Source organism: Cervus canadensis, chromosome 9 (assembly GCF_019320065.1).
Source record: "Cervus canadensis isolate Bull #8, Minnesota chromosome 9, ASM1932006v1, whole genome shotgun sequence".
Taxonomy (NCBI): Eukaryota; Metazoa; Chordata; class Mammalia; order Artiodactyla; family Cervidae; genus Cervus; species Cervus canadensis.
This window is the reverse complement of record NC_057394.1, coordinates 28,054,400-28,068,568: the sequence shown is the minus strand read 5'-3', so window position 1 is coordinate 28,068,568 and position 14,169 is coordinate 28,054,400.

Genomic DNA, 14,169 nt, shown 5'->3' with positions numbered 1-14,169 from the left:
AACTCATTGTTATTCAGCAAAACTGAGAGATTGAGTTCTTATGGGTTTCCTTTAAGAACTAAAATTTAACAAAACTCTATTCTTAGAAGCTCTTGTTACACTTCGCTGTTGTCGTTGTTGTTGTTCAGTCCCTCAGTCATGTCTGATGCTTTGCAGCCCCATGGACAGCAGCACAACAGGCTTCCCTGTCATTCACCATCTCCCAGAGCTTGTTCAAACTCATGTCCATTGAGTAGGTGATGCCATCCAACCACCTCATCCTCTGTTGTCCCCTTACCCTCCTGCCTTCAGTCTTGCCCAGCATCAGTCTCTTTTCCAATGAGTCAGCTTTTTGCAGGTGGCCAAAATATTGGAGTTTTAGCTTCAGCATCAGTCCTTCTGATGAATATTCAGGACTGATTTCCTTTAGGAAGAACTGGTTGGATCTCCTTGCAGTCCAAGGGACTCTCAAGAGTCTTCAACACCACAGTTCAAAAGCATCAATTCTTCAGCACTCAGCCTTCTTTATGGTTCAACTCTCACTTTCATACATGACTACTGGAAAAACCATAGCTTTGACTATGACTATGACTATGGACTATGGACCTTTGTCAGCAAAGTAATGTCTCTGCTTTTTAGTATGCTGTCTAGGTTGGTTATAACTTTTCTTCCAAGGAGCAAGCATCTTTTAATTTCATGGCAGCAGTCACCATCTGCAATGATTTTGGAGCCCAAGAAGATAAAGTCTCCCACTGTTTCCATTGTTTATCCATCTATTTGCCATGAAGTGATGGGACCAGATGCCATAATCTTAGTATTTTGGATGTTGTGTTTTAAACCAGCTTTTGCACTCTTCTCTTATCTTTTACTGGCTAAAATTTTTCTTACATGAAAAATCTCCAGATATTTATAATTATTTTAGGCCAATTAGGTAGAGAGAATAGTTGTTAGTCAGTTGGTCAGGATTTTTATTAATGTTATCACAAAATATTTGTGCTAATAATTTTGCTTTCTTCTAGCAAAGCAGACATAAAATCATTACCTCTCTTGGTTTCTTTAAACACTAGTGTCTTAGTCATTGCACAAAACAACATACCTTAATTTACTTTCAAAAATAATTCTAGCATATTTTTGATAGTGAAAAAAGTCATTTTTATAAAATATCTAGTTATAATTTTTATCCAGCAAGAGTTTAGTGCAAGTATTTACATCGTTTCATACATCTCAAATGAAATGGAAATAGGCTATCAAACGTTATTTGAGTCTGAAAGAAACTTGGGTAGTTGAACTGGGAATAAAGAAAAAAAAATCTAGATTTTTTTCCCAAATCTCAGATCAGTTAGCCCAACCTTAAATTGTGCTTGTTATTTAAACTTTGTAAGTCTATTTTTTTATCAGATGTATTTTGGGTTTCACTATAAATTTACCTCCAGCTCTAAAATTCTATGACTGTCTAGACATGTTCTGGCTATCTCCCTGCCTTCGTATGGGTGCAGAAAATCAAATATCTTTTAAATATGAAAAACCATTGTGATTTGAAGTACAGAGGTGCTTTTCACCTAAGCCATGGGTTACCAATATTGACATTTAATTTTTTATGTTACCTACTATGCCAAAGAGACAGGTAGGCTCATATGAAAAAACCTTCTAACTGAGATAAGGGATGCATGTTTTGTTTTTTTTTTTTCAACTAAGTACAAATCCAAGTGTAAACATAAGCATCATGAAAAATAAAAACAGAAAAATGTAAGAGTTATATACTATTTCTGGGGCCCCCTGGTGGCTCAGATGATCAAGAATCTGTCTTCAACACGGGGGCCTGGAGTTCAATCTCTGGGTCTGGAAGATCCCCTGGAGAAAGAAATGGCCAACCCACTCCAGTATTCTTGCCTGGAGAATCCTGTGACTTAGTGACTAACACACACACACACACACACACACACACACAACTTTTAGAGGTATGTGGACTATGTGTGTGCTAAGAGACTTCAGTCATGTCTGACTGTGATCCTATGGACTATAGCCCGCCAGGTTCCTCTTTCACTGGGATTCTCCAGGCAAGAATACTGAAGTGGGTTTCTACGCTGTCCTCCAATATCTTCTCAAGCCAAGAATTTAACCCGTGTCTCACGTTTCCCACACTGGTAGGCAGGTTCTTTACCACCAGAGCCACCTGGGAAGCCCCATACCATAATTTTGGATTACTGAGAGAGCATCTTCATTATTTCTATCATGAGAAAATACTGTGCCCTTCATAAAGAACTTGCATATGCTTTATTTCATTTGCCACTGCTAACTTGATGATTTATATGAGGTAAGTGTTGTTACTTTATGTATGTTTTTCTTTGTAAGAAATGATTTTCAGATTGATGAGGTGAATAAATAAATATTCTAATTCTGTTGACTGATAGAATTAACATATTAACTGGTATACACTGATTTGTATAGTATAACATTGACTGTTTTTACTGATCGTGGCTGAGTATAGTTATTGGCTTCTTTCTCTAATCATAATGAGAAAGTCTGCAGTGTTCTTATTCAGTGATACAGTATATGTCAATCTATATGAGCATACATTTTGTAAGTAAAATAATACAACTAAAACCTAATGTAACCTTACATTTGTATATAAAATATTGTCCTTAAACTTTCTGTATGTGACTAAAAAAGCTTTGAGATTATGAAAACAATAGAAGAATTAAAGATGAGTGAAGAAAGCCAGAGAGTTATATTTTGATGAAATATTCAGTTATTAATAGATATTTTGATTAGCTTTCAAGATGGGATTTGTGACAGTTGAGAAGACTGTCTCACAAATTATTAAAGAGAGATGGGTATGTATATCTCAGTCCTATAAATCAGGCTACCAAAGCATGTTGCCTTGAGTGTCTGAACAAAATATCAATATTACCCAGGATTAGAGTAGGGAGAAAAGGTAGAGACAATAATTTTTGGCTGAGAATTCAGAAACAAAATAAATTTCATCATAGCAGGTCCTGAATAAAATATTTACTTATTTGTGGGTGTGCAAAAGTAGTAAATAATTCTATTACATATTTAACTGAGACCCCCCCCAGCTATTAACAAATCATCTGCCTTGATAGGTGAAATTAGAAGGCGCTTGCTCCTTTCCAGGAAAGCTATGACTAACTTAGGTAACATATTCAAAAGAAGAGACATCACTTTGCTAACAAAAGTCCGTAGGGTCAAAGCTATGGTTTTTCCAGTAGTCATGTACAGATCTGAGAGTTGGATTATAAAGAAAGCTGAGCATTGAAGTAATGGTTATTTTGAATTGTGGTGCTAGACAAGACTCCAGAGAGTCCCCTGAACTGCAAGGAGATCAAACTAGTCACTCCTAAAGGAAATCAAACCTGACTATTCATTGGAAGCACTGATGCTGAAGCTGAAGCTCCAATAACAGCTCTGAATCAGAAGACCACCTTCAAAATATATTATGAAATTGTCATTGTTGTTCAGTTGCTAAGTCAAATTCAACTCTTTGTGACTGCATGGGCTGCAGCATGCCAGGCTCCTCTGTCTTCCACTATCTCTTGTAGTTAGCTCAAATTCATGTCCATTGAGTTAGTGGTGCTATTAGATCATCTCATTCTCTGCCACCCTCTTCTCCTTTTGCTTGAAATCTTTCCCAGCATCAGGGCTTTTTCCAATAATTTGGCTTTTTACATCAGGTGGCCAAAGTATTGGAGCTTCAGCTTCAGCATCAGTCCTTACAATGAATATTCAGGGTTTATTTCCTTTAGGATAGACCAATTTGATCTTGCAGTCCAAGGGACTCTCAAGAGTCTTCTCCAGATCTAAAGTGTGAAAGCAACTATCACACCTGTACATAACTACTGGAAAAAGCATAGTTTTGACTATAATCGACCTTTGTTGGCAAAGTGATGTCTCTGCTTTTTAATATGATATCTAGGTTTGTCATAGCTTTCCTTCCAAGGACCAAGCATCTTCTAATTTCATAGCTTCAGTTACTGTCTGCAGATTTTTGGAGCCCCCAAAAGAAAGTCTGTTACTGCTTCTACTTTTTCCACTTCTATTTGCCATGAAGTGATGGAAATGGATGTCATAATCTTAGTTTTTTAATGTTGATATTCAAGTCATATTTTTGCTCTCCTCTTTCACCCTCATCAAGAGGCTCTTAGTTATTCTTCATTTTCTGCCGTTATAGTGGAATTATTTGCATATCTGAGGTTGTTGATATTTCTCCCCTCAATCTTGATTCCAATTAGTGATTCACCCAGCCAAGCATTTCACCTAACATACTCTGTATAGGAATTAAATAAGCAGGGTGACAATATACAGCCTTTTTGTACACCTTTCCCAATTTGGAATCAGTCAATTGTTCCATGTTCAGGTCTAGCTGTTGTTTTTTTGACCCACGTACAGTTTTGTCAGGAGGCAGGTCAAGTGATCTGGAATCCCCATCACTTTAAGACTTTTCCTCAGCTTGTTGTGATCTACATAGTCAAAGGCTTTCTTGTAGCCAAGGATAAAGAAGTAGATTTTTTCTAGAATTCCTTTGCTTTCTTAATGATCCAGTGAATGTTGTCAATATGATTTCTGGTTCCTCTGCATTTTTAAACCCAGGTTTTACATCTGGAAGTTCTTGATTCAAGTACTGCTGAAGCCTAGCTTATAGGATTTTGAACATAATCTTACTAGAATTGGAAGTAAGTGCAATTGCCCAGTAGCTTGAACATTCTTTAGCACTGCCCTTCTTGGGAATTGGGATGAAAACTGACCTTTTCCAGTCTTGTGTCCACTGCTTGGTTTTCTAAATTTGCTGAACTATCGAGTACACCACTTTAACAGCATCATCTTTTAGGGTTTCAAATAGCATAGGTGGAATTTCATCATCTCTACTAGCTTTGTTTCTAGTAATGCCTCCTATGGTCCACTTGACTTTACACTCCAGGATATCTGGCTCTAAGTGAGTGACAACACCACTGTGGTTATCTGGGCCATTAAGTTCTTTTTTGGTACCGTTCTTCTGTATACTCTTGCCACCTCTTTATCTCTTCTGCTTCTGTTAAGTCCTTACCTTTTCTATCCTTTATTGTGCCCATCCTTGCAAGAAATATTCCCTTGATATCTCCAGTTTTCTTAAAGAGATCTCTAGTCTTTCCTATTCTTTTGTTTTCCTCTGTTTCTTTGCATTGTTCATTGAAGAAGGTCTTTTCTCTCTCCTTGATATTCTCTGGAACTCTGTATTTAGTTGGGTATATCTTTTCCTTTTCCCTTGCCTTTTGCATCTGTTCTTTCCTCAGCTATTTGTAAAGTGTCCTCCGACAATGACCTTGCCTTCTTACATTTCTTTGTCTTTGGCATGGTTCTGGTCACTGCTTCATGTGCAATGTTACAAACCTCTGTTCATATTACTTCAGACACCCTGTCCACCAGATCTAATCCCTTGAATCTGTTTTTCACCTCTAATATATAATCATAAGGAATTTTATTTAGGTCATCCCTGGATGGTCTAGTAGTTTTCCTACTTTCTTCAATTTAAGCCTGGATTTTGCAATAAGGAGCTCAGGATCTGAGCCATAATCACCCCCCAGGTCTTGTTTTCACTAACTGTATAGAGCTTTTCCATCTTTGACTGCAAAGAATATAATCAACCTGATTGCCATGCTGACCATCTGGTGATGTCTCTTGGGTTGCTAGAAAAAGGTGTTTGCTCTGATCAGTGAGCTCCGTCGACAAAACATTGTTAGTTTTTGCCCTGCTTCATTTTTCACTCCAAGGCCAAACTTGCCTATTATTTTGGGTATCTCTTGACTTCTACTTTTGCCTTTCAATCCCCTATAGTGTAGAGACATCTTTTTTGGTGTTAATGTTGTAATGTATTGTAGGTCTCCAGAGAACTGGTCAGCTTCAGCTTCTTCATAATCAATGGTTGGGGCTTTGGAACCATTTGCCTTGAATGGTTTGCCTTGGAAATGGATGGAGATCATTCTGTCATTTTTCGAGGTTGCACTGTATTTTGGACTCTTGTTGACTATGAGGGCTACTCCATTTCTTCTAAGGGATTCTTGCTGATAGTAGTACATATAAAGATCATCTGAATTAAATTTGCACCTTCTTATCCATTTTAGTTCACTGATTCCTAGGATATCATTGTTCATTCCTGCCGTCTCCTGCTAGACCACATCCTATTTACCTTGATGCATAGACCTTACATTTCAGGTTCCTATACAATATTGTTCTTTGTAGCATCAGACTTAATTTTCACCACCAGTGAAAAAAGTGAAAGTCTTAGTCACTCAGTTGTGTCTGACTCTTTGCAACCCCGTGGACTGCAGCCTGCCAGTCTCTTCTGTCCATGGAATTCTCCAAGCAAGAATACTGGAATGGTTTGCACTTCCTTCTCCAGGGAATCTTCCAGACCCAGGGATTGAACCCAGGTTTCCCACCTTGCAGGCAGATTCTTTACTATCTGAGCCATTCATTTCTGAGTGTCACTTCTTTGGCCCAGTTACTTCATTCTTTCTAGAGCTATGAGCAATTGTCCTCTGCTCTTCCCTGGTAGCATATTGGACACCTTCCAACCTTGGGGGGGAGGTCATCTTCTAGTTTCATATCTTTTTACCTTTTCATACTGTTCCTGGGGTTCTCTCAGCAAGAATATTGGAGTGGGTTGTCATTCCCTCCTCCAGTGAACCACATTTTGCCAGAACTCTCTACTCTGACCAATCCATTTTGCATTGCTCTGCATGGTATAGCTCATAACTTCATTGGATTATGTAGCCCTTCACCATGACAAGGCTGTGCTCTATGAAGGGGATATTGTGAAACGGGCAATACTATGGGCAGTATGATGGCTTTTGCTTCCCTTTTTCTGTAGCTATTCCTTTGTCCTTGATTTTTGCTTCATCTTTACTGTGATGGCAGTAGTTTTATAGGTAGAGATAGATAAATTGCTAACAAAGAAGGAAATTGCCATCATCAGCAAGATTTAGTATATGTTGTAGGATGTTGGGATATGTTCACTTATTTATTGAATAAATATATGTATAATATTATAGATATATTTTGTACATGAAATAAAATATATAATTATATAAACATACATGTGCCTGCCTGTCAGCATTTATTTATGTGATGTGTATGTTTTATATAGAAACATATATATGCATATGTATTCATTCATACTTTGTTGCTCAGTCATGCTTGACTCTTTGTGATCCTTTGGACACTAGTCCCTCAGACTTCTCTGAAAATGGAATTGCCTAGGCAAGAATAATAGAGGGGGTTGCCATTTCCTTCTCCAGGGGATCTTTCCACCCAGGGATTGAACCCACACCTCCTGTGTCTCTTGCATTGCAGGTAGGTTCTTTACCCACTGACCCATTGAAGAAGCCCTTACGTATACTTTCTAAATGTTCAAAGATCGCTTTCTATATATACACATAGAAAGTACAAGAAAAAAGGAAAGAGAGAAAGACAGAGAGAAATGTATTGACCATTTCCTACTTGACAGGATCTATGTTAAGACTTATAAAAGAATATATATATATGTATATATGTATATATATATATATATATATATTGCTTACTATATACAGGGGGCTTCCCTAGTGGCTCAGAGGTTAAAGTGTCTGCCTGCAATGAGGGAGACCCGGGTTCAATCCCTGGGTCGGGAAGATCCCCTGGAGAAGGATATGGCAACCCACTCCAGTACTCTTGCCTGGAGAATCCCATGGACGGAGGAGCCTGGGTAGGCTACAGTCCACGGGGTCGCAAAGAGTCGGACACGACTGAGTGACTTCACTTTCTACTATATGCATATGTATATATATGTATATATATATTGTATGTGTGTATAACTGAATCACTTTGCTGTGCACTTGAAACTAACAAAACATTGTAAATTAACTATGCTTTAAATTTAAAAAATTGAAAATAAAAAAATGTGAATGTGTGCACATAAAAATAGTTTTTCAGTTAAAAGAAAAATGCTAAAAAGCAACCTACTTAGATTCAAGAGATGCCATACTCTGAACACTACTCTATAGTGTTTGAATGTTGATATATTTTATTTTAATGCTTAATATTTACTTTTATATTTATCTCTAATAATTAATGATATTCATATAACATCATGTATATTATACTATTTCTATCTTATTGTGCCTAAGTTAATTCCAGGGGTCACTTTAAAATTGCATACAGAATTACTTCCCTATCCAATATATTTGATTTTTTGTTTGATAAAAAAGGGACAAGTAGAGGAATACTATTACTGTCTATTGGTAAAATAATAATGACAATGGTAATGATGAAGATAATGAGAAAAACTTTAAACAGGTTCTCTTTGAAGAAATTAATTGAATCGACTCTGGTTATCTCGAGAAGAGATCTACTGAGCACCTTTGTGCAGGAGCACATAAGAATAGCTTATTGCCTTCCTGATTGTTCATTTCCCCTTCAAATAGGCAGGAAATTGTCATCAATATAGAACCCAGTCTTCGAAGATAATTTTGATCACCAATCGCACATATAGTTTGTAAATTACCCTAAAGTACAATTCCACAGTACATAAGAATTTAATAGAACTCACAAAGGCAGGTGCTTAGCGTCAGCTAAAATACAATACTTTTAGATGAAATTACTTTCTAAGCCATAGCTGAGGGAAGGGTAAGTAATTTTCTACAATTATTATTGACTACTCTGATGGTAGCATGATGTTAAAAAGAAATTTATTACTCTATTTTAGGTTTCTGAATTTTCAGTTTATAGGCTAACACCATGCCTATATCTATATTTTCTATTATGCTAGGAGATGAAAGAGATTGTATGTTCTCAGAGTCATTAAATAGTAGTTTAAATTTGTTGTTAATTCAGGCTTGATATATTACAATACTATACTAAGAAAGACAATTTATTTAGAATGTTTATTGCATTTTTCTGTCTTGCTTTTAATTTGGGGGGACTATGTTTTTTTCTATCATTCTTCTGATGTAATTATGTAGTTCTCATGTTGATTAAATGATTACTATAATGCCACAAATTGCTAGATAGCCTAGTCTATCATACAGAATTTTGAAATTTTTAGTTTGAAGATTGAACAGTGATCTACAAATGTGTTACAGTTTATTATGAGCTATCTTTTATAAATATAGATTTTATTTGCAAGGTATGTGATAAAATGTAATAATGACCCACAATAATACTAAGAAACAAGTAGATGAGTAGCTTTTGTTTATCGTTTATAATGTGTGAGGCACTGCTATAGTCTTTTCCTAAGCATTTTACTCATTTTGTAGAAAAGGAATCTCAAGCTTGTCTGAGGTCACACAACTAGATTTAGTGAGGCTGCGATTCAAAAATGATCTGTCAACATGATAAATATTACTCAACACTTAGTTGTTTAGCATTGAATAAGTGCAGGAATAGTTGTGTATGATATAAATATTGCTCAGAATAGTGCTTTTAATTTATGCTTCATTTATGTTTTCCTAGAGAGATATGGCATTTCTAAATTTCTTTATTTCACTCACAAGAACTTATTTTGGTTACCTATATAGATTGGTTATCTGTAGCTGTTATGAAATACTATCATAAACTTAGTGGCTTAAAATAATGCAAATGTACTAACATTTTCTTTCATCTTTATCTTATAGTTCTATAGGACAAAAATCTTAAATGGTCTTCACTGGGCTAAAATCTAAGGCTTCCTTTGAAAGGCTTTAGGAGAGAGTCTATTCCCTTGTTTTTTACGGCTTTTAGGGGCTGACTGTAATCCTTAACTTGTGGTCACTTCGTCTGTCTACAAGCTTGCAATTATGACAGTTGGATGTCTGCTTCCTGTGCTTCCATTGCCCCATCTTCTCTGACTTTGACTCTCCTGCTTCCACTTTGTTAAGATCATATAATTACACTGAACTCATCTGAATTATTCAGTAAATCTCCCTGTTTCAAAATTCTTAATTTATCTGCAAAGTCCTTCTCTTGTTAGAATAAGAGGGCAACAAGTGATAGCACTGCAATGTGTCAGCTAGAAGTGCATGACACAAATGCATACAATGGAGTTGATATACTTTCTAAATGTTCTAAGATCACATTTCAAAATGTGAGTCATACAAATATATCATAGTAAGTATATTCTTTTCAAAAAAATCACAGAAAAATAACTTTATTCTGTTGAATTTAAGTTTGTCCTTTTAGAGCTTAGTAATAAAATTCTCTTCTGATGAAAAAATGAAGGTTTTGAGAATTACCACAACAGGTGTCAAATCCCTCAAAGAACACAGAACCAGTGATTCAAGAAAGAATGTGACTAGAGGTAATTGTTGAAGGATTGTTTAGTGTGAAAAACACAAAAGAAGCCCTGCATTTTATGTTCTGTATCCATCTCTATTCAGAGAAATCAGATGACTGAGGATTTTATACAATTTTTGGTAATAAGTATATATCTATTGAGGAGGAGGGTGCATATAGCTAATCTGCACACATAGAGCCCTATAATAAAGTCTGATAGATAAAGGTATCATATAATCATAGTTATTACATTTCTCATTGTGAATGGTTAAACTTGAATTCTGGTTTATAGACAAATTACTTCTGAAGCTTTTGTATGAAGCTATGCATAGGGATTATAGTCATTCTCAGTGTATTTTGAAATTAACTTTTTAAAGCCGACAACCTTTAAAGCTAGACTTTATGAATTTGTAAGTTCATGATGCTAACACTTGGAATGTTAGCTAAGAACTGTCTTTTCCTAACATTATACTTATTTTACCAGATACATTTTAACCAAAAATATATACCCTTTACTTTAACAATCATAACAAATAATGCAATTCTGTTCATATTTATTCTAGATAATCTCTCTGATTTTGTTGTTGTAGTTCAAAAGTCTATGCTGTCAAGAGTTGATGTTCAGAGTTGAGGAAGGAGAATGAAAGAAATAAAAGTCTTTCAACTTTATATTTTCTATTTCAATTATTTGGGCTTTTTAGACCCAGTTCTTCCTTAAGGTTGTGGTTTTTCCAGTGGTCATGTATGGATGTGAGAGTTGGACTGTGAAGAAAGCGGAATGCTGAAAAATTGATGCTTTTGAACTGTGTGTTGGAGAAGACTCTTCAGAGTCCCTTGAACTGCAAGGAGATCCAACTGGTCCATCCTAAGGGAGATCAGTCCTGGGTGTTCATTGGAAGGACTCATGCTGAAGCTGAAACTTCAATAGTTTGGCCACTTAATGCGAACAGTTGACGGAAAAGACCCTGATGCTGGGAGGGATTGGAGGCAGGAGGAGAAGGGGACGACAGAGGATGAGATGGCCTGATGGCATCACTTGACTCGATGGACATGAGTTTGAGTAAACTGCGGGAGTTGGTGACGGATAGGGAGGCCTGGCGTGCTGCGATTCATGGGATCGCAAAGAGTCTCGGACACGACTGAGCGACTGAACTGAACTGAATTGAACTTCCTATTAATATATAAGTGTTGTTATAATCTCTCCATATTACAACTAACTTTACGATTAGTATCATCCTAGACTATAAATTCCATGGTATAGGTAATATGTCTGTATTTTGTGCACCATTGTGTGTTTACAAGTGAGTAGTAACTGTTCAATTAGTAGGTACTAAATAATTATATATATATATTATTCAGATATATATATAGTATACTATATATACGTAATTAGATGTATGTTTTATTTTATACTTTATTTGATATATCTCAGATAATATATATAGGCTTACCTGGTGATTCAGTGGTAAAGAATCTGCCTGCAATTTAGGAGACCCGGGTTCAATCTCTGGGTTGCAAAGGTCCCCTGGAGGAAGACATGGCTACCCACTCCAATACTCTTGCCTGGAGAATTCCACTGATAGAGTAGCCTGGGGGGCTATCATCCATAGTGTTGGACAGAGTTGGACACAGCTGAAGTGATCAAGCAGCAGCAGCAGCAGCAGATTTTATATATATATATATATATATATATACATATATATATATAAAGTTAATATTCAATGCCAATTTATTATTTACAAATTCATATATCATTAATTCATTATACATTCATTTATATATATAATACATATGAATAAAAATGATTAAAAGAGAGAGTTTTCAATTGCAGACAATTTCTAAGGGAAAGTCATCCTTTGGAACAGAAAGGACTTGCCGTGAATTTGTTTGCAAATTTAGATCAATCTCTTATTTTCTGCATCTGTTCAAAAATCCACCTAAATCTTCAATTTTATGTTCATATTAATTTAAGGCATTTATATTGATTTTAGAGGCTTTAGGGTTACATGTAAATGTAATGTATGTATATTGATTTGAGGGTCCTCAGTTCACTGACAGCAACATTTGTTTCAAAAGCTAATAGCAATTTTGCTTTGCACTTATCAAAATAAGAAGTGGATTTCTTTTTAAGTTTCTACTATGTGTCCTTGAAATAAAAGACTTCAAAATGTTTAGCCATCCACATTACTTATCAGTTCCACTTTTTTTATTAGGATAATTTTATGAAGTGCATTTTGTAGCTTATTCTTAAGAATGCTGGCATTTTTGTGCAATTTATTTGACAACAAAGATTTCAACTTTCTTGTCACTTGTATACTGATCTTTTAGGGTGTTATCTCAAGTGGAAGTCAGAACACACAGCAGTAATAAAACAAAATAGACACATTAAATTGTTTATAGTTTAGCTGCATTTATCCAAAAGAAAAAAAAAAAAAACCTTAGTGGTGAAAAGATGCTCACATGGTGTAAGGGGTACTTGCATGTTCCTGATTTCCATTCCCATCTTATATACTGAACTCTATCTAGATCTGCTTGTATCTGTGCTTCTTGGATATATTCTTCATATCTCAAGTAAAGATTTTCCTGGAGTTTAGATGTTTTAATATCTTATAACTAAACCTGATGCCTTGCCAAAATACTGCCTACAAGTTTTCAATAACGCTGGACATTGATACTAAGCAGATATCGCAGGTACTAGAAAACCGTTGAACTCCACTTATTATGTTATCCTCAGGGATAGTGTTATTACAAAGTGATGTAATCTAATGTTCTCTTTAAAATGTGTGTGTTCCATATGTTTATTTTTTAAATGCAATTATCAGCTTAATACAAAATTTATTCAGTGCAAGAAACATTAATCTTAATATTTTCACAGGTAAACTAAAAATATTTTAAAGCAATGGTTTATATATGCTTATAAAGAATTATAAATTAATATTATTATTAAAGTAAATACCTTTAAGCATTTCTGTAATTTGAAATTTGATATAAAAATACTTGTCCTAAACTTCCAGAGCAAGCTTGACATTCAAGTATTTTATTATTTGCCTAGCAAATAGAAACTATTAAGGTACACGTTTATTTGTTAACCTTTGTTTAATAAAAAAATCTTATGGAAACTAAATATGCTAGGAAAATCAGTTATGTTGATAGCATGTAGTAATATATTGCATCCCAGATATGCTCATCAAACTATAATTCTCAAAAGTAATAAAAAACACAACTGACATGGTATAATGGCACACTTTCACTTAATATTTATGAAATATCATAATGTTTCACTTCCATTAGAATATAATCACAAAGTTTAGGAACATTGATGTATTGATATTAAAGGGCAACTCTCCACATTTAGAGAGAGAAATAATTTTTATAGTAGTTCTAAAATTCCTACAAACATAGGCAATTTGAAAACAGAATAGTAAAGCATTTTAAGGAAACAAAAATGCCAGAGAATTACAAGGGTCTTTAAAAAAAAAAAAAACTAAGGTACTTATACATGCCATTATTTTGAAAGCATTTAGAATACTTGCGTCATTGAAAAAAGACAAAAAAAAAAAATGTTCAACATCTATTTAATCATGAATCAAGAAAGCCCAGGAAATCTAGCTTTATTTTATGTTGCTTCCACTAACAAAAGCAATTTGTCGGCTGTGAATGAGTTGTGGTGCATTGGCTGCCTAAACAAATTGCAGAAGCAATAATCCAAAGTTGACTTTTGAAGATGTCAGTGTTTTTTTCTGAAGTTAAATGCAATGAAGCCTATTACATTTGTGTCTTATTAACCAGCTTCAAATAGAGCCACAAAGCACTTTGTTCTCACTTTACGGGAAGCCCTAGAGACATTCTTTTTCTGTGAAAGGATTTCTCTTTGCCACATTGTTTGATAAATTTCCACATACTGCAATG